The 17904-nt window shown below is 51.5% G+C and overlaps 10 non-coding genes across 10 annotated transcripts; all 10 read right to left on the bottom strand.

Annotated features, from left to right (window-relative positions):
* Positions 1–2538: 2538 nt before the first annotated feature.
* On the bottom strand, positions 2539–2610 carry trnam-cau (transfer RNA methionine (anticodon CAU)). Its single transcript has one exon. It is a non-coding gene; the product is annotated as a tRNA-Met (tRNA).
* A 2536-nt stretch (positions 2611–5146) lies between these two features.
* trnam-cau (transfer RNA methionine (anticodon CAU)) lies at positions 5147–5218 on the bottom strand. Its single transcript has one exon. It is a non-coding gene; the product is annotated as a tRNA-Met (tRNA).
* A 2536-nt stretch (positions 5219–7754) lies between these two features.
* Positions 7755–7826, bottom strand: trnam-cau (transfer RNA methionine (anticodon CAU)). Its single transcript has one exon. It is a non-coding gene; the product is annotated as a tRNA-Met (tRNA).
* Positions 7827–9058: 1232 nt separating this feature from the next.
* On the bottom strand, positions 9059–9130 carry trnam-cau (transfer RNA methionine (anticodon CAU)). Its single transcript has one exon. It is a non-coding gene; the product is annotated as a tRNA-Met (tRNA).
* A 1232-nt stretch (positions 9131–10362) lies between these two features.
* trnam-cau (transfer RNA methionine (anticodon CAU)) lies at positions 10363–10434 on the bottom strand. The gene has a single exon. It is a non-coding gene; the product is annotated as a tRNA-Met (tRNA).
* A 1232-nt stretch (positions 10435–11666) lies between these two features.
* Positions 11667–11738, bottom strand: trnam-cau (transfer RNA methionine (anticodon CAU)). The gene has a single exon. It is a non-coding gene; the product is annotated as a tRNA-Met (tRNA).
* Positions 11739–12970: 1232 nt separating this feature from the next.
* On the bottom strand, positions 12971–13042 carry trnam-cau (transfer RNA methionine (anticodon CAU)). The gene has a single exon. It is a non-coding gene; the product is annotated as a tRNA-Met (tRNA).
* Positions 13043–14275: 1233 nt separating this feature from the next.
* Positions 14276–14347, bottom strand: trnam-cau (transfer RNA methionine (anticodon CAU)). The gene has a single exon. It is a non-coding gene; the product is annotated as a tRNA-Met (tRNA).
* A 1233-nt stretch (positions 14348–15580) lies between these two features.
* Positions 15581–15652, bottom strand: trnam-cau (transfer RNA methionine (anticodon CAU)). Its single transcript has one exon. It is a non-coding gene; the product is annotated as a tRNA-Met (tRNA).
* A 1234-nt stretch (positions 15653–16886) lies between these two features.
* trnam-cau (transfer RNA methionine (anticodon CAU)) lies at positions 16887–16958 on the bottom strand. The gene has a single exon. It is a non-coding gene; the product is annotated as a tRNA-Met (tRNA).
* Positions 16959–17904: the final 946 nt, after the last annotated feature.

Raw genomic sequence — 17904 nt, 5'->3', positions numbered from 1 at the left:
GCTGGTGTTGGAACTGATGAATTGCACCTCCTTGTGCTTGGACATGGCTGGCTGCGGTTGCGTGTGATTGACAGCTGCTCTAGTGAGCGGATTGGGCCGCGGGGTCACGTGGTGGATGGGAGTGATTAACCACTGCTCCAGTCATCACCAGAGGCAGCCCCTCGAAATCGAGGAAGACTTGCTTCCACTCGAAAAGTGAGTTCTCAGGTGGCTGTTCAGTCCAATACAGGAATTACAGTCTCTGTCACAGCTGGGGCAGACAGTGGTTAAAGGAAAGGGTGGGTGGGGAGTCTGGTTTGCCGCACGCTCCTTCCGCTGCCTGCGCTTGTTTTCTGCATGTTCTCGGCGGCGAGACTCGAGGTGCTCAGCGCCCTCCCGGATGCTCTTCCTCCACTTAGGGCGCTCTTTGGCAAGAGATTCCCAGGTGTCGGTGGGGATGTTGCACTTTATCAAGGAGGCTTTGAGGATGTCCTTGAAACGTTCCCTCTGCCCACCTGCGGCTCACTTGCCGTCTAGGATTCCTAGTAGAGCGCTTGTTTTGGGAGTCTTGTGTCGAGAATGCGGACAATGTGCCCCGCCCAATGGAGCTGGTCGAGTGTGGTCAGTGCTTCGATGCTGGGGATGTTGGCTTGATCGAGAGCACTGACGTTGAAGCGTCTATCCTCCCAGGGGATTTGCAGGATGTTGTGGTATTTCTCCAGCGATTTGAGGTGATTGCTGTATATGGTCCATGTCTCTGAGCCACCCAGGAGGCCGGATATCACTACAGCCCTGTATACCATGAGCTTGGTGCCAGATTTGAAGGCCTGATCTTGGAACACTGTCTTCCTCCGGCGGCCGAAGGCCCAACAGCCTGTATCCTGCAATATTTACAGGACATCCTCTCTCGTCAACACTAACATTGTCCTTAACCAACACTGCCACCCCAACTGCTACCATTCATGTACACCCGATATCCAGCTATATTTACGGCCCACGCCTGCCCTTTGAGCCAGATCCCAGTTATTGCCACAGCATCATATTCCGATTTGCTTGCAGATCAGCAAAACTTATTTAGTAAAAGAAGAGGAAACAATAAGACTTTTAATATCAAGCTCATATTTTATGAGTGTGCTCTATCAGCCAAAGCTCCTCAAATTAATTGAAAGAGAATGATTTTAGAGATGCATCCTTGTCAAGGCTGGGATTAGTTGCAGTGCAAGTGTTGGCTGCAACCACATTAAAAGTTGCCTTTAGCAGAGGATGGTTTCGATCCATCGACCTCTGGGTTATGGGCCCCCCACGCTTCCGCTGCGCCACTCTGCTGCTGGTGTTGGAACTGATGAATTGCACCTCCTTGTGCTTGGACATGGCTGGCTGCGGTTGCGTGTGATTGACAGCTGCTCTAGTGAGCGGATTGGGCCGCGGGGTCACGTGGTGGATGGGCGTGATTAACCACTGCTCCAGTCATCACCAGAGGCAGCCCCTCGAAATCGAGGAAGACTTGCTTCCACTCTAAAAGTGAGTTCTCAGGTGGCTGTTCAGTCCAATACAGGAATTACAGTCTCTGTCACAGCTGGGGCAGACAGTGGTTAAAGGAAAGGGTGGGTGGGGAGTCTGGTTTGCCGCACGCTCCTTCCGCTGCCTGCGCTTGTTTTCTGCATGTTCTCGGCGGCGAGACTCGAGGTGCTCAGCGCCCTCCCGGATGCTCTTCCTCCACTTAGGGCGCTCTTTGGCAAGAGATTCCCAGGTGTCGGTGGGGATGTTGCACTTTATCAAGGAGGCTTTGAGGATGTGCTTGAAACGTTCCCTCTGCCCACCTGCGGCTCACTTGCCGTCTAGGATTCCTAGTAGAGCGCTTGTTTTGGGAGTCTTGTGTCGAGAATGCGGACAATGTGGCCCGCCCAATGGAGCTGGTCGAGTGTGGTCAGTGCTTCGATGCTGGGGATGTTGGCTTGATCGAGAGCACTGACGTTGAAGCGTCTATCCTCCCAGGGGATTTGCAGGATGTTGTGGTATTTCTCCAGCGATTTGAGGTGATTGCTGTATATGGTCCATGTCTCTGAGCCACCCAGGAGGCCGGATATCACTACAGCCCTGTATACCATGAGCTTGGTGCCAGATTTGAAGGCCTGATCTTGGAACACTGTCTTCCTCCGGCGGCCGAAGGCCCAACAGCCTGTATCCTGCAATATTTACAGGACATCCTCTCTCGTCAACACTAACATTGTCCTTAACCAACACTGCCACCCCAACTGCTACCATTCATGTACACCCGATATCCAGCTATATTTACGGCCCACGCCTGCCCTTTGAGCCAGATCCCAGTTATTGCCACAGCATCATATTCCGATTTGCTTGCAGATCAGCAAAACTTATTTAGTAAAAGAAGAGGAAACAATAAGACTTTTAATATCAAGCTCATATTTTATGAGTGTGCTCTATCAGCCAAAGCTCCTCAAATTAATTGAAAGAGAATGATTTTAGAGATGCATCCTTGTCAAGGCTGGGATTAGTTGCAGTGCAAGTGTTGGCTGCAACCACATTAAAAGTTGCCTTTAGCAGAGGATGGTTTCGATCCATCGACCTCTGGGTTATGGGCCCAGCACGCTTCCGCTGCGCCACTCTGCTGCTGGTGTTGGAACTGATGAATTGCACCTCCTTGTGCTTGGACATGGCTGGCTGCGGTTGCGTGTGATTGACAGCTGCTCTAGTGAACGGATTGGGCCGCGGGGTCACGTGGTGGATGGGCGTGATTAACCACTGCTCCAGTCATCACCAGAGGCAGTCCCTCGAAATCGAGGAAGACTTGCTTCCACTCTAAATGTGAGTTCTCAGGTGGCTGTTCAGTCCAATACGGGAATTACAGTCTCTGTCACAGCTGGGGAAGACAGTGGTTGAAGGAAAGGGTGGGTGGGAAGTCTGGTTTGCCGCACGCTCCTTCCGCTGCCTGCGCTTGTTTTCTGCATGTTCTCGGCGGCGAGACTCGAGGTGCTCAGCGCCCTCCCGGATGCTCTTCCTCCACTTAGGGCGCTCTTTGGCAAGAGATTCCCAGGTGTCGGTGGGGATGTTGCCATTTATCAAGGAGGCTTTGAGGATGTCTTTGAAACGTTCCCTCTTCCCACCTGCGGCTCACTTGCCGTGTAGGATTCCTAGTAGAGCGCTTGTTTTGGGAGTCTTGTGTTAAGAATGCGGACAATGTGGCCCGCCCAATGGAGCTGGTCGAGTGTTGTCAGTGCTTCGATGCTGGGGATGTTGGCTTGATCGAGAGCACTGACGTTGAAGCGTCTATCCTCCCAGGGGATTTGCAGGATGTTGTGGTATTTCTCCAGTGATTTGAGGTGATTGCTGTATATGGTCCATGTCTCTGAGCCACCCAGGAGGCCGGATATCACTACAGCCCTGTATACCATGAGCTTGGTGCCAGATTTGAAGGCCTGATCTTGGAACACTGTCTTCCTCCGGCGGCCGAAGGCCCAACAGCCTGTATCCTGCAATATTTACAGGACATCCTCTCTCGTCAACACTAACATTGTCCTTAACCAATACTGCCACCCCAACTGCTACCATTCATGTACACCCGATATCCAGCTATATTTACGGCCCACGCCTGCCCTTTGAGCCAGATCCCAATTATTGCCACAGCATCATATTCCGATTTGCTTGCAGATCAGCAAACTTATTTAGTAAAAGAAGAGGAAACAATAAGACTTTTAATATCAAGCTCATATTTTATGGGTGTGCTCTATCAGCCAAAACTCCTCAAATTAATTGAAAGAGAATGATTTGAGAGATGCATCCTTGTCAAGGCTGGGATTAGTTGCAGTGCAAGTGTTGGCTGCAACCACATTAAAAGTTGCCTTTAGCAGAGGATGGTTTTGATCCATCGACCTCTGGGTTATGGGCCCAGCACGCTTCCGCTGCGCCACTCTGCTGCTGGTGGTGGAAGTAATGAATTGCACCTCCTTGTGCTGGGACATGGCTGGCTGCGGTTGCGTGTGATTGACAGCTGCTCTAGTGAGCGGATTGGGCCGCGGGTTCACGTGGTGGATGGGCGTGATTAACCACTGCTCCAGTCATCACCAGAGGCAGTCCCTCGAAATCGAGGAAGACTTGCTTCCACTCTAAATGTGAGTTCTCAGGTGGCTGTTCAGTCCAATACGGGAATTACAGTCTCTGTCACAGCTGGGGAAGACAGTGGTTGAAGGAAAGGGTGGGTGGGAAGTCTGGTTTGCCGCACGCTCCTTCCGCTGCCTGCGCTTGTTTTCTGCATGTTCTCGGCGGCGAGACTCGAGGTGCTCAGCGCCCTCCCGGATGCTCTTCCTCCATTTAGGGCGCTCTTTGGCAAGAGATTCCCAGGTGTCGGTGGGGATGTTGCACTTTATCAAGGAGGCTTTGAGGATGTCCTTGAAACGTTCCCTCTTCCCACCTGCGGCTCACTTGCCGTGTAGGATTCCTAGTAGAGCGCTTGTTTTGGGAGTCTTGTGTTAAGAATGCGGACAATGTGGCCCGCCCAATGGAACTGGTCGAGTGTGGTCAGTGCTTCGATGCTGGGGATGTTGGCTTGATCGAGAGCACTGACGTTGAAGCGTCTATCCTCCCAGGGGATTTGCAGGATGTTGTGGTATTTCTCCAGTGATTTGAGGTGATTGCTGTGTATGGTCCATGTCTCTGAGCCACCCAGGAGGCCGGATATCACTACAGCCCTGTATACCATGAGCTTGGTGCCAGATTTGAAGGCCTGATCTTGGAACACTGTCTTCCTCCGGCGGCCGAAGGCCCAACAGCCTGTATCCTGCAATATTTACAGGACATCCTCTCTCGTCAACACTAACATTGTCCTTAACCAATACTGCCACCCCAACTGCTACCATTCATGTACACCCGATATCCAGCTATATTTACGGCCCACGCCTGCCCTTTGAGCCAGATCCCAGTTATTGCCACAGCATCATATTCCGATTTGCTTGCAGATCAGCAAACTTATTTAGTAAAAGAAGAGGAAACAATAAGACTTTTAATATCAAGCTCATATTTTATGAGTGTGCTCTATCAGCCAAAGCTCCTCAAATTAATTGAAAGAGAATGATTTGAGAGATGCATCCTTGTCAAGGCTGGGATTAGTTGCAGTGCAAGTGTTGGCTGCAACCACATTAAAAGTTGCCTTTAGCAGAGGATGGTTTCGATCCATCGACCTCTGGGTTATGGGCCCAGCACGCTTCCGCTGCGCCACTCTGCTGCTGGTGTTGGAACTGATGAATTGCACCTCCTTGTGCTGGGACATGGCTGGCTGCGGTTGCGTGTGATTGACAGCTGCTCTAGTGAGCGGATTGGGCCGCGGGGTCACGTGGTGGATGGGCGTGATTAACCACTGCTCCAGTCATCACCAGAGGCAGTCCCTCGAAATCGAGGAAGACTTGCTTCCACTCTAAATGTGAGTTCTCAGGTGGCTGTTCAGTCCAATACGGGAATTACAGTCTCTGTCACAGCTGGGGCAGACAGTGGTTGAAGGAAAGGGTGGGTGGGAAGTCTGGTTTGCCGCATGCTCCTTCCGCTGCCTGCGCTTGTTTTCTGCATGTTCTCGGCGGCGAGACTCGAGGTGCTCAGCGCCCTCCCGGATGCTCTTCCTCCACTTAGGGCGCTCTTTGGCAAGAGATTCCCAGGTGTCGGTGGGGATGTTGCCCTTTATCAAGGAGGCTTTGAGGATGTCCTTGAAACGTTCCCTCTTCCCACCTGCGGCTCACTTGCCGTGTAGGATTCCTAGTAGAGCGCTTGTTTTGGGAGTCTTGTGTCGAGAATGCGGACAATGTGGCCCGCCCAATGGAGCTGGTCGAGTGTGGTCAGTGCTTCGATGCTGGGGATGTTGGCTTGATCGAGAGCACTGACGTTGAAGCGTCTATCCTCCCAGGGGATTTGCAGGATGTTGTGGTATTTCTCCAGTGATTTGAGGTGATTGCTGTATATGGTCCATGTCTCTGAGCCACCCAGGAGGCCGGATATCACTACAGCCCTGTATACCATGAGCTTGGTGCCAGATTTGAAGGCCTGATCTTGGAACACTGTCTTCCTCCGGCGGCCGAAGGCCCAACAGCCTGTATCCTGCAATATTTACAGGACATCCTCTCTCGTCAACACTAACATTGTCCTTAACCAATACTGCCACCCCAACTGCTACCATTCATGTACACCCGATATCCAGCTATATTTACGGCCCACGCCTGCCCTTTGAGCCAGATCCCAATTATTGCCACAGCATCATATTCCGATTTGCTTGCAGATCAGCAAACTTATTTAGTAAAAGAAGAGGAAACAATAAGACTTTTAATATCAAGCTCATATTTTATGGGTGTGCTCTATCAGCCAAAGCTCCTCAAATTAATTGAAAGAGAATGATTTGAGAGATGCATCCTTGTCAAGGCTGGGATTAGTTGCAGTGCAAGTGTTGGCTGCAACCACATTAAAAGTTGCCTTTAGCAGAGGATGGTTTTGATCCATCGACCTCTGGGTTATGGGCCCAGCACGCTTCCGCTGCGCCACTCTGCTGCTGGTGGTGGAAATAATGAATTGCACCTCCTTGTGCTGGGACATGGCTGGCTGCGGTTGCGTGTGATTGACAGCTGCTCTAGTGAGCGGATTGGGCCGCGGGTTCACGTGGTGGATGGGCGTGATTAACCACTGCTCCAGTCATCACCAGAGGCAGTCCCTCGAAATCGAGGAAGACTTGCTTCCACTCTAAATGTGAGTTCTCAGGTGGCTGTTCAGTCCAATACGGGAATTACAGTCTCTGTCACAGCTGGGGAAGACAGTGGTTGAAGGAAAGGGTGGGTGGGAAGTCTGGTTTGCCGCACGCTCCTTCCGCTGCCTGCGCTTGTTTTCTGCATGTTCTCGGCGGCGAGACTCGAGGTGCTCAGCGCCCTCCCGGATGCTCTTCCTCCATTTAGGGCGCTCTTTGGCAAGAGATTCCCAGGTGTCGGTGGGGATGTTGCACTTTATCAAGGAGGCTTTGAGGATGTCCTTGAAACGTTCCCTCTTCCCACCTGCGGCTCACTTGCCGTGTAGGATTCCTAGTAGAGCGCTTGTTTTGGGAGTCTTGTGTTAAGAATGCGGACAATGTGGCCCGCCCAATGGAACTGGTCGAGTGTGGTCAGTGCTTCGATGCTGGGGATGTTGGCTTGATCGAGAGCACTGACGTTGAAGCGTCTATCCTCCCAGGGGATTTGCAGGATGTTGTGGTATTTCTCCAGTGATTTGAGGTGATTGCTGTGTATGGTCCATGTCTCTGAGCCACCCAGGAGGCCGGATATCACTACAGCCCTGTATACCATGAGCTTGGTGCCAGATTTGAAGGCCTGATCTTGGAACACTGTCTTCCTCCGGCGGCCGAAGGCCCAACAGCCTGTATCCTGCAATATTTACAGGACATCCTCTCTCGTCAACACTAACATTGTCCTTAACCAATACTGCCACCCCAACTGCTACCATTCATGTACACCCGATATCCAGCTATATTTACGGCCCACGCCTGCCCTTTGAGCCAGATCCCAATTGTTGCCACAGCATCATATTCCGATTTGCTTGCAGATCAGCAAACTTATTTAGTAAAAGAAGAGGAAACAATAAGACTTTTAATATCAAGCTCATATTTTATGAGTGTGCTCTATCAGCCAAAGCTCCTCAAATTAATTGAAAGAGAATGATTTGAGAGATGCATCCTTGTCAAGGCTGGGATTAGTTGCAGTGCAAGTGTTGGCTGCAACCACATTAAAAGTTGCCTTTAGCAGAGGATGGTTTCGATCCATCGACCTCTGGGTTATGGGCCCAGCACGCTTCCGCTGCGCCACTCTGCTGCTGGTGTTGGAACTGATGAATTGCACCTCCTTGTGCTGGGACATGGCTGGCTGCGGTTGCGTGTGATTGACAGCTGCTCTAGTGAGCGGATTGGGCCGCGGGGTCACGTGGTGGATGGGCGTGATTAACCACTGCTCCAGTCATCACCAGAGGCAGTCCCTCGAAATCGAGGAAGACTTGCTTCCACTCTAAATGTGAGTTCTCAGGTGGCTGTTCAGTCCAATACGGGAATTACAGTCTCTGTCACAGCTGGGGCAGACAGTGGTTGAAGGAAAGGGTGGGTGGGAAGTCTGGTTTGCCGCATGCTCCTTCCGCTGCCTGCGCTTGTTTTCTGCATGTTCTCGGCGGCGAGACTCGAGGTGCTCAGCGCCCTCCCGGATGCTCTTCCTCCACTTAGGGCGCTCTTTGGCAAGAGATTCCCAGGTGTCGGTGGGGATGTTGCCCTTTATCAAGGAGGCTTTGAGGATGTCCTTGAAACGTTCCCTCTTCCCACCTGCGGCTCACTTGCCGTGTAGGATTCCTAGTAGAGCGCTTGTTTTGGGAGTCTTGTGTCGAGAATGCGGACAATGTGGCCCGCCCAATGGAGCTGGTCGAGTGTGGTCAGTGCTTCGATGCTGGGGATGTTGGCTTGATCGAGAGCACTGACGTTGAAGCGTCTATCCTCCCAGGGGATTTGCAGGATGTTGTGGTATTTCTCCAGTGATTTGAGGTGATTGCTGTATATGGTCCATGTCTCTGAGCCACCCAGGAGGCCGGATATCACTACAGCCCTGTATACCATGAGCTTGGTGCCAGATTTGAAGGCCTGATCTTGGAACACTGTCTTCCTCCGGCGGCCGAAGGCCCAACAGCCTGTATCCTGCAATATTTACAGGACATCCTCTCTCGTCAACACTAACATTGTCCTTAACCAATACTGCCACCCCAACTGCTACCATTCATGTACACCCGATATCCAGCTATATTTACGGCCCACGCCTGCCCTTTGAGCCAGATCCCAATAATTGCCACAGCATCATATTCCGATTTGCTTGCAGATCAGCAAACTTATTTAGTAAAAGAAGAGGAAACAATAAGACTTTTAATATCAAGCTCATATTTTATGAGTGTGCTCTATCAGCCAAAGCTCCTCAAATTAATTGAAAGAGAATGATTTGAGAGATGCATCCTTGGCAAGGCTGGGATTAGTTGCAGTGCAAGTGTTGGCTGCAACCACATTAAAAGTTGCCTTTAGCAGAGGATGGTTTCGATCCATCGACCTCTGGGTTATGGGCCCAGCACGCTTCCGCTGCGCCACTCTGCTGCTGGTGTTGGAACTGATGAATTGCACCTCCTTGTGCTGGGACATGGCTGGTTGCGGTTGCGTGTGATTGACAGCTGCTCTAGTGAGCGGATTGGGCCGCGAGGTCACGTGGTGGATGGGCGTGATGAACCACTGCTCCAGTCATCACCAGAGGCAGTCCCTCGAAATCGAGGAAGACTTGCTTCCACTCTAAATGTGAGTTCTCAGGTGGCTGTTCAGTCCAATACGGGAATTACAGTCTCTGTCACAGCTGGGGAAGACAGTGGTTGAAGGAAAGGGTGGGTGGGAAGTCTGGTTTGCCGCACGCTCCTTCCGCTGCCTGCGCTTGTTTTCTGCATGTTCTCGGCGGCGAGACTCGAGGTGCTCAGCGCCCTCCCGGATGCTCTTCCTCCACTTAGGGCGCTCTTTGGCAAGAGATTCCCAGGTGTCGGTGGGGATGTTGCACTTTATCAAGGAGGCTTTGAGGATGTCCTTGAAACGTTCCCTCTTCCCACCTGCGGCTCACTTGCCGTGTAGGATTCCTAGTAGAGCGCTTGTTTTGGGAGTCTTGTGTTAAGAATGCGGACAATGTGGCCCGCCCAATGGAACTGGTCGAGTGTGGTCAGTGCTTCGATGCTGGTAATGTTGGCTTGATCGAGAGCACTGACGTTGAAGCGTCTATCCTCCCAGGGGATTTGCAGGATGTTGTGGTATTTCTCCAGTGATTTGAGGTGATTGCTGTGTATGGTCCATGTCTCTGAGCCACCCAGGAGGCCGGATATCACTACAGCCCTGTATACCATGAGCTTGGTGCCAGATTTGAAGGCCTGATCTTGGAACACTGTCTTCCTCCGGCGGCCGAAGGCCCAACAGCCTGTATCCTGCAATATTTACAGGACATCCTCTCTCGTCAACACTAACATTGTCCTCAACCAATACTGCCACCCCAACTGCTACCATTCATGTACACCCGATATCCAGCTATATTTACGGCCCACGCCTGCCCTTTGAGCCAGATCCCAATAATTGCCACAGCATCATATTCCGATTTGCTTGCAGATCAGCAAACTTATTTAGTAAAAGAAGAGGAAACAATAAGATTTTTAATATCAAGCTCATATTTTATGAGTGTGCTCTATCAGCCAAAGCTCGTCAAATTAATTGAAAGAGAATGATTTGAGAGATGCATCCTTGTCAAGGCTGGGATTAGTTGCAGTGCAAGTGTTGGCTGCAACCACATTAAAAGTTGCCTTTAGCAGAGGATGGTTTCGATCCATCGACCTCTGGGTTATGGGCCCAGCACGCTTCCGCTGCGCCACTCTGCTGCTGGTGGTGGAAATAATGAATTGCACCTCCTTGTGCTTGGACATGGCTGGCTGCGGTTGCGTGTGATTGACAGCTGCTCTAGTGAGCGGATTGGGCCGCGGGGTCACGTGGTGGATGGGCGTGATTAACCACTGCTCCAGTCATCACCAGAGGCAGTCCCTCGAAATCGAGGAAGACTTGCTTCCACTCTAAATGTGAGTTCTCAGGTGGCTGTTCAGTCCAATACGGGAATTACAGTCTCTGTCACAGCTGGGGAAGACAGTGGTTGAAGGAAAGGGTGGGTGGGAAGTCTGGTTTGCCGCACGCTCCTTCCGCTGCCTGCGCTTGTTTTCTGCATGTTCTCGGCGGCGAGACTCGAGGTGCTCAGCGCCCTCCCGGATGCTCTTCCTCCACTTAGGGCGCTCTTTGGCAAGAGATTCCCAGGTGTCGGTGGGGATGTTGCACTTTATCAAGGAGGCTTTGAGGATGTCCTTGAAACGTTCCCTCTTCCCACCTGCGGCTCACTTGCCGTGTAGGATTCCTAGTAGAGCGCTTGTTTTGGGAGTCTTGTGTTAAGAATGCGGACAATGTGGCCCGCCCAATGGAGCTGGTCGAGTGTGGTCAGTGCTTCGATGCTGGGGATGTTGGCTTGATCGAGAGCACTGACGTTGAAGCGTCTATCCTCCCAGGGGATTTGCAGGATGTTGTGGTATTTCTCCAGCGATTTGAGGTGATTGCTGTATATGGTCCATGTCTCTGAGCCACCCAGGAGGCCGGATATCACTACAGCCCTGTATACCATGAGCTTGGTGCCAGATTTGAAGGCCTGATCTTGGAACACTGTCTTCCTCCGGCGGCCGAAGGCCCAACAGCCTGTATCCTGCAATATTTACAGGACATCCTCTCTCGTCAACACTAACATTGTCCTTAACCAATACTGCCACCCCAACTGCTACCATTCATGTACACCCGATATCCAGCTATATTTACGGCCCACGCCTGCCCTTTGAGCCAGATCCCAATAGTTGCCACAGCATCATATTCCGATTTGCTTGCAGATCAGCAAACTTATTTAGTAAAAGAAGAGGAAACAATAAGACTTTTAATATCAAGCTCATATTTTATGAGTGTGCTCCATCAGCCAAAGCTCCTCAAATTAATTGAAAGAGAATGATTTGAGAGATGCATCCTTGTCAAGGATGGGATTAGTTGCAGTGCAAGTGTTGGCTGCAACCACATTAAAAGTTGCCTTTAGCAGAGGATGGTTTCGATCCATCGACCTCTGGGTTATGGGCCCAGCACGCTTCCGCTGCGCCACTCTGCTGCTGGTGGTGGAAATAATGAATTGCACCTCCTTGTGCTGGGACATGGCTGGCTGCGGTTGCGTGTGATTGACAGCTGCTCTAGTGAGCGGATTGGGCCGCGGGGTCACGTGGTGGATGGGCGTGATTAACCACTGCTCCAGTCATCACCAGAGGCAGTCCCTCGAAATCGAGGAAGACTTGCTTCCACTCTAAATGTGAGTTCTCAGGTGGCTGTTCAGTCCAATACGGGAATTACAGTCTCTGTCACAGCTGGGGAAGACAGTGGTTGAAGGAAAGGGTGGGTGGGAAGTCTGGTTTGCCGCACGCTCCTTCCGCTGCCTGCGCTTGTTTTCTGCATGTTCTCGGCGGCGAGACTCGAGGTGCTCAGCGCCCTCCCGGATGCTCTTCCTCCACTTAGGGCGCTCTTTGGCAAGAGATTCCCAGGTGTCGGTGGGGATGTTGCACTTTATCAAGGAGGCTTTGAGGATGTCCTTGAAACGTTCCCTCTTCCCACCTGCGGCTCACTTGCCGTGTAGGATTCCTAGTAGAGCGCTTGTTTTGGGAGTCTTGTGTTAAGAATGCGGACAATGTGGCCCGCCCAATGGAACTGGTCGAGTGTGGTCAGTGCTTCGATGCTGGTAATGTTGGCTTGATCGAGAGCACTGACGTTGAAGCGTCTATCCTCCCAGGGGATTTGCAGGATGTTGTGGTATTTCTCCAGTGATTTGAGGTGATTGCTGTGTATGGTCCATGTCTCTGAGCCACCCAGGAGGCCGGATATCACTACAGCCCTGTATACCATGAGCTTGGTGCCAGATTTGAAGGCCTGATCTTGGAACACTGTCTTCCTCCGGCGGCCGAAGGCCCAACAGCCTGTATCCTGCAATATTTACAGGACATCCTCTCTCGTCAACACTAACATTGTCCTTAACCAATACTGCCACCCCAACTGCTACCATTCATGTACACCCGATATCCAGCTATATTTACGGCCCACGCCTGCCCTTTGAGCCAGATCCCAATTATTGCCACAGCATCATATTCCGATTTGCTTGCAGATCAGCAAACTTATTTAGTAAAAGAAGAGGAAACAATAAGACTTTTAATATCAAGCTCATATTTTATGAGTGTGCTCTATCAGCCAAAGCTCGTCAAATTAATTGAAAGAGAATGATTTGAGAGATGCATCCTTGTCAAGGCTGGGATTAGTTGCAGTGCAAGTGTTGGCTGCAACCACATTAAAAGTTGCCTTTAGCAGAGGATGGTTTCGATCCATCGACCTCTGGGTTATGGGCCCAGCACGCTTCCGCTGCGCCACTCTGCTGCTGGTGGTGGAAATAATGAATTGCACCTCCTTGTGCTGGGACATGGCTGGCTGCGGTTGCGTGTGATTGACAGCTGCTCTAGTGAGCGGATTGGGCCGCGGGGTCACGTGGTGGATGGGCGTGATTAACCACTGCTCCAGTCATCACCAGAGGCAGCCCCTCGAAATCGAGGAAGACTTGCTTCCACTCTAAAAGTGAGTTCTCAGGTGGCTGTTCAGTCCAATACAGGAATTACAGTCTCTGTCACAGCTGGGGCAGACAGTGGTTAAAGGAAAGGGTGGGTGGGGAGTCTGGTTTGCCGCACGCTCCTTCCGCTGCCTGCGCTTGTTTTCTGCATGTTCTCGGCGGCGAGACTCGAGGTGCTCAGCGCCCTCCCGGATGCTCTTCCTCCACTTAGGGCGCTCTTTGGCAAGAGATTCCCAGGTGTCGGTGGGGATGTTGCACTTTATCAAGGAGGCTTTGAGGATGTCCTTGAAACGTTCCCTCTGCCCACCTGCGGCTCACTTGCCGTCTAGGATTCCTAGTAGAGCGCTTGTTTTGGGAGTCTTGTGTCGAGAATGCGGACAATGTGGCCCGCCCAATGGAGCTGGTCGAGTGTGGTCAGTGCTTCGATGCTGGGGATGTTGGCTTGATCGAGAGCACTGACGTTGAAGCGTCTATCCTCCCAGGGGATTTGCAGGATGTTGTGGTATTTCTCCAGCGATTTGAGGTGATTGCTGTATATGGTCCATGTCTCTGAGCCACCCAGGAGGCCGGATATCACTACAGCCCTGTATACCATGAGCTTGGTGCCAGATTTGAAGGCCTGATCTTGGAACACTGTCTTCCTCCGGCGGCCGAAGGCCCAACAGCCTGTATCCTGCAATATTTACAGGACATCCTCTCTCGTCAACACTAACATTGTCCTTAACCAATACTGCCACCCCAACTGCTACCATTCATGTACACCCGATATCCAGCTATATTTACGGCCCACGCCTGCCCTTTGAGCCAGATCCCAGTTATTGCCACAGCATCATATTCCGATTTGCTTGCAGATCAGCAAAACTTATTTAGTAAAAGAAGAGGAAACAATAAGACTTTTAATATCAAGCTCATATTTTATGAGTGTGCTCTATCAGCCAAAGCTCCTCAAATTAATTGAAAGAGAATGATTTGAGAGATGCATCCTTGTCAAGGCTGGGATTAGTTGCAGTGCAAGTGTTGGCTGCAACCACATTAAAAGTTGCCTTTAGCAGAGGATGGTTTCGATCCATCGACCTCTGGGTTATGGGCCCAGCACGCTTCCGCTGCGCCACTCTGCTGCTGGTGTTGGAACTGATGAATTGCACCTCCTTGTGCTTGGACATGGCTGGCTGCGGTTGCGTGTGATTGACAGCTGCTCTAGTGAGCGGATTGGGCCGCGGGGTCACGTGGTGGATGGGAGTGATTAACCACTGCTCCAGTCATCACCAGAGGCAGCCCCTCGAAATCGAGGAAGACTTGCTTCCACTCGAAAAGTGAGTTCTCAGGTGGCTGTTCAGTCCAATACAGGAATTACAGTCTCTGTCACAGCTGGGGCAGACAGTGGTTAAAGGAAAGGGTGGGTGGGGAGTCTGGTTTGCCGCACGCTCCTTCCGCTGCCTGCGCTTGTTTTCTGCATGTTCTCGGCGGCGAGACTCGAGGTGCTCAGCGCCCTCCCGGATGCTCTTCCTCCACTTAGGGCGCTCTTTGGCAAGAGATTCCCAGGTGTCGGTGGGGATGTTGCACTTTATCAAGGAGGCTTTGAGGATGTCCTTGAAACGTTCCCTCTGCCCACCTGCGGCTCACTTGCCGTCTAGGATTCCTAGTAGAGCGCTTGTTTTGGGAGTCTTGTGTCGAGAATGCGGACAATGTGCCCCGCCCAATGGAGCTGGTCGAGTGTGGTCAGTGCTTCGATGCTGGGGATGTTGGCTTGATCGAGAGCACTGACGTTGAAGCGTCTATCCTCCCAGGGGATTTGCAGGATGTTGTGGTATTTCTCCAGCGATTTGAGGTGATTGCTGTATATGGTCCATGTCTCTGAGCCACCCAGGAGGCCGGATATCACTACAGCCCTGTATACCATGAGCTTGGTGCCAGATTTGAAGGCCTGATCTTGGAACACTGTCTTCCTCCGGCGGCCGAAGGCCCAACAGCCTGTATCCTGCAATATTTACAGGACATCCTCTCTCGTCAACACTAACATTGGCCTTAACCAACACTGCCACCCCAACTGCTACCATTCATGTACACCCGATATCCAGCTATATTTACGGCCCACGCCTGCCCTTTGAGCCAGATCCCAGTTATTGCCACAGCATCATATTCCGATTTGCTTGCAGATCAGCAAAACTTATTTAGTAAAAGAAGAGGAAACAATAAGACTTTTAATATCAAGCTCATATTTTATGAGTGTGCTCTATCAGCCAAAGCTCCTCAAATTAATTGAAAGAGAATGATTTTAGAGATGCATCCTTGTCAAGGCTGGGATTAGTTGCAGTGCAAGTGTTGGCTGCAACCACATTAAAAGTTGCCTTTAGCAGAGGATGGTTTCGATCCATCGACCTCTGGGTTATGGGCCCAGCACGCTTCCGCTGCGCCACTCTGCTGCTGGTGTTGGAACTGATGAATTGCACCTCCTTGTGCTTGGACATGGCTGGCTGCGGTTGCGTGTGATTGACAGCTGCTCTAGTGAGCGGATTGGGCCGCGGGGTCACGTGGTGGATGGGAGTGATTAACCACTGCTCCAGTCATCACCAGAGGCAGCCCCTCGAAATCGAGGAAGACTTGCTTCCACTCGAAAAGTGAGTTCTCAGGTGGCTGTTCAGTCCAATACAGGAATTACAGTCTCTGTCACAGCTGGGGCAGACAGTGGTTAAAGGAAAGGGTGGGTGGGGAGTCTGGTTTGCCGCACGCTCCTTCCGCTGCCTGCGCTTGTTTTCTGCATGTTCTCGGCGGCGAGACTCGAGGTGCTCAGCGCCCTCCCGGATGCTCTTCCTCCACTTAGGGCGCTCTTTGGCAAGAGATTCCCAGGTGTCGGTGGGGATGTTGCACTTTATCAAGGAGGCTTTGAGGATGTCCTTGAAACGTTCCCTCTGCCCACCTGCGGCTCACTTGCCGTGTAGGATTCCTAGTAGAGCGCTTGTTTTGGGAGTCTTGTGTCGAGAATGCGGACAATGTGCCCCGCCCAATGGAGCTGGTCGAGTGTGGTCAGTGCTTCGATGCTGGGGATGTTGGCTTGATCGAGAGCACTGACGTTGAAGCGTCTATCCTCCCAGGGGATTTGCAGGATGTTGTGGTATTTCTCCAGCGATTTGAGGTGATTGCTGTATATGGTCCATGTCTCTGAGCCACCCAGGAGGCCGGATATCACTACAGCCCTGTATACCATGAGCTTGGTGCCAGATTTGAAGGCCTGATCTTGGAACACTGTCTTCCTCCGGCGGCCGAAGGCCCAACAGCCTGTATCCTGCAATATTTACAGGACATCCTCTCTCGTCAACACTAACATTGTCCTTAACCAATACTGCCACCCCAACTGCTACCATTCATGTACACCCGATATCCAGCTATATTTACGGCCCACGCCTGCCCTTTGAGCCAGATCCCAGTTATTGCCACAGCATCATATTCCGATTTGCTTTGCAGATCAGCAAAACTTATTTAGTAAAAGAAGAGGAAACAATAAGACTTTTAATATCAAGCTCATATTTTATGAGTGTGCTCTATCAGCCAAAGCTCCTCAAATTAATTGAAAGAGAATGATTTTAGAGATGCATCCTTGTCAAGGCTGGGATTAGTTGCAGTGCAAGTGTTGGCTGCAACCACATTAAAAGTTGCCTTTAGCAGAGGATGGTTTCGATCCATCGACCTCTGGGTTATGGGCCCAGCACGCTTCCGCTGCGCCACTCTGCTGCTGGTGGTGGAAATAATGAATTGCACCTCCTTGTGCTGGGACATGGCTGGCTGCGGTTGCGTGTGATTGACAGCTGCTCTAGTGAGCGGATTGGGCCGCGGGGTCACGTGGTGGATGGGCGTGATTAACCACTGCTCCAGTCATCACCAGAGGCAGTCCCTCGAAATCGAGGAAGACTTGCTTCCACTCTAAATGTGAGTTCTCAGGTGGCTGTTCAGTCCAATACGGGAATTACAGTCTCTGTCACAGCTGGGGAAGACAGTGGTTGAAGGAAAGGGTGGGTGGGAAGTCTGGTTTGCCGCACGCTCCTTCCGCTGCCTGCGCTTGTTTTCTGCATGTTCTCGGCGGCGAGACTCGAGGTGCTCAGCGCCCTCCCGGATGCTCTTCCTCCACTTAGGGCGCTCTTTGGCAAGAGATTCCCAGGTGTCGGTGGGGATGTTGCACTTTATCAAGGAGGCTTTGAGGATGTCCTTGAAACGTTCCCTCTTCCCACCTGCGGCTCACTTGCCGTGTAGGATTCCTAGTAGAGCGCTTGTTTTGGGAGTCTTGTGTTAAGAATGCGGACAATGTGGCCCGCCCAATGGAACTGGTCGAGTGTGGTCAGTGCTTCGATGCTGGTAATGTTGGCTTGATCGAGAGCACTGACGTTGAAGCGTCTATCCTCCCAGGGGATTTGCAGGATGTTGTGGTATTTCTCCAGTGATTTGAGGTGATTGCTGTGTATGGTCCATGTCTCTGAGCCACCCAGGAGGCCGGATATCACTACAGCCCTGTATACCATGAGCTTGGTGCCAGATTTGAAGGCCTGATCTTGGAACACTGTCTTCCTCCGGCGGCCGAAGGCCCAACAGCCTGTATCCTGCAATATTTACAGGACATCCTCTCTCGTCAACACTAACATTGTCCTTAACCAATACTGCCACCCCAACTGCTACCATTCATGTA

The sequence above is a fragment of the Pristiophorus japonicus genome, chromosome 7 (genome assembly GCF_044704955.1).
Source record: "Pristiophorus japonicus isolate sPriJap1 chromosome 7, sPriJap1.hap1, whole genome shotgun sequence".
Taxonomy (NCBI): Eukaryota; Metazoa; Chordata; class Chondrichthyes; family Pristiophoridae; genus Pristiophorus; species Pristiophorus japonicus.
Note: the sequence above shows the minus strand (reverse complement) of the source record. Positions and strands in the feature narration are given on the sequence as shown.